This window comes from Cebus imitator, unplaced genomic scaffold (assembly GCF_001604975.1).
Source record: "Cebus imitator isolate Cc_AM_T3 unplaced genomic scaffold, Cebus_imitator-1.0 Scaffold188, whole genome shotgun sequence".
In the NCBI taxonomy this organism is placed as follows: domain Eukaryota; kingdom Metazoa; phylum Chordata; class Mammalia; order Primates; family Cebidae; genus Cebus; species Cebus imitator.
This window is the reverse complement of record NW_016107503.1, coordinates 5881225-5883538: the sequence shown is the minus strand read 5'-3', so window position 1 is coordinate 5883538 and position 2314 is coordinate 5881225. Positions and strand designations below refer to the sequence as shown.

The 2314-nt window shown below is 48.6% G+C and overlaps 1 protein-coding gene across 3 annotated transcripts in view; it reads left to right on the top strand.

The window, feature by feature from the left end:
* PRPF3 (pre-mRNA processing factor 3) overlaps positions 1-2314 on the top strand; it is a 36887-nt gene that overhangs the window by 1558 nt on the left and 33015 nt on the right. The window lies entirely within an intron of this gene.

Below are 2314 nucleotides of genomic sequence, written 5' to 3'. Positions count from 1 at the left end.
CCTCCCAGGTTCAAGTGATTCTCCTGTCTCAGCCTCCGGAGTAGCTGGGATCCCACGTGTGCGTCACCACGCTCAGCTAATTTTTGTATTATTATTATTTTTTTTTGAGACAGAGTCTCACTCTGTCACCCAGGCTGGAGTGCAGTGGTGTGATTTCAGCTCGCTGCAACCCCTGCCTCCTGGGTTCAAGTGATTCTCCTGCCTCAGCCTCCTGAGTAGCCGTGACTACAGGCACGTGCCACCATGCCTGGCTAATTTTTTGTATTTTTAGTAGAGATGGGGTTTCACCGTGTTAGCCAGGATGGTCTCGATCTCCTGACCTCGTGATCCGCCTGCCTCAGCCTCCCAAAGTGCTGGGATTACAGGCATGAGTCACTGTGCCTGGGAATTTTTGTATTTTTAATAGAGATGGGGTTTCACCATGTTGGTCAGGCTGGTCTCAAACTCCTGTCCTTAGGTGATTCACCCACCTCAGCCTCCCAGAGTGTTGGGATTACAGGTGTGAGCCACTGCACCTGTCCTTTTTTTTTGAGACAGTTTTACTCTGTCTCCCAGGCTGGAGTGCAGTGGTGTGATTTTGGCTCTCTGCAGTTTCTACCTCCTGGGTTCAAGTGATTCTTCTGCCTCAGCCTCACCAGTAGCTGGGATTGCAGGTGCCCACCACCTTGCCAGGCTAATTTTTGTATTTTTAGTAGAGATGGTGCGGTGGGTCATGCCTATAATCCCAGCACTTTGGGAGGCTGAGGCAGGCAGATCACTCAGTGAAGAGATGGAGACCATCCTGGCCAACATGGTGAAACCCTCTCTATTAAAAATACAAAAATTAACCAGGCATGGTGGTACATGCCTGTACTCCCAGCGACTTGGGAGGCTGAGGCAAGAGAATTGCTTGAACGTGGGAGGTGGAGATTATAGTGAGCCGAGATCTCGACACTGCGCTCCAGCCTGTCGACAGAGCGAGACTCTTAAGAAAGAAAAAAGAGCGTATTCTTTTTTGAGCTGAAGGATCATCAAGTCAGCTGATGGAGACCCTGTAGATTGAACATAATTACCTGTATGCAGAATTCCCACTAGGATGACTATGACCACAGAGAAAAGTGACAGAACATTCTTTTTTTTTTTTTTGAGATGGAGTTTCGCTCTTGTTACCCAGGGTGGAGTGCAATGGCGCGATCTCGGCTCACCGCAATCTCCGCCTCCTGGGTTCAGGCAATTCTGCCTCAACCTCCTGAGTAGCTGGGATTACAGGCAGGCGCCACCATGCCCAGCTAATGTTTTTTGTATTTTTAGTGGAGACGGGGTTTCACCATGTTGACCAGGATGGTCTCGATCTCTTGACCTCGTGATCCACCCACCTTGGCCTCCCAAAGTACTGGGATTACAGGCTTGAGCCACCGTGCCCGGCCCAGAACATTCTTAAGGATCATGAGATTTAATTTAATATCCAGGATGACTGACCTGGATAACCTCTTTTACTTGCATACCTTGAAAGAAGGGAAGCCTGACATGGTGCGGTGGTTCACACGTGTAATCCCAGCACTTTGGGAGGCCAAGGCGGGCGGATCATGAGGTCAAGAGATCAAGACCATCCTGACCAACATAGTGAAACCCCGTCTCTACTAAAATACAAAAATCAGCTGGGCATGGTGGCGTGCACCTGTAGTCCCAGCTACTTGGGAGGCTGAGGCAGGAGAATTGCTTGAAGCTGGGAGGTGGAGGTTACAGTGAGCTGAGATTGCGCCACTGCACTCCAGCCTGGCAAAAGAGTGAGACTGTCTCAAAAAGAAAAAACAAGAAAAAGCAAAAAAGAAGGGAAGCCTATGTAAGTCAATGAATGCCTGCCTGGAAATAGGGAGAATGGAAAAGCTGGCCCCTGGATGGGCTTTTTTAGTTTTGTTTTAGTGTTACTATGTTTGCAAGTCCTTGTTGATATGCCAGGATCAAGAAAGAAAGCCTCATTTCTCAGACTTAGCTTATTCACAGAGTTTATTTATTCCACAGGTTTCATTGGTCAACTTAAGAGTTAGAGTTAAAAATCAAATGGGACTGGGCACGGTGGCTAACACCTGTAATTCCAGCACTTTGGAAGTCCAAGGCAGGTGGATTACAAGATCAAGAGATTGAGACTATCCTGGCCAACATGGTGAAACCCCACCTTTACTAAAAACACAAAAATTAGCATGGCGTGGTGGCACACACCTGTAGTCCCAGCTACTTGGGAGGCTGAGGCAGAAGAATCACTTGAACCCGGGAGGCAGAGGTTGTAGTGAGCCAAGATTGCCCCGCTGCACTCCAGCCTGGTGACAGAGTGAAA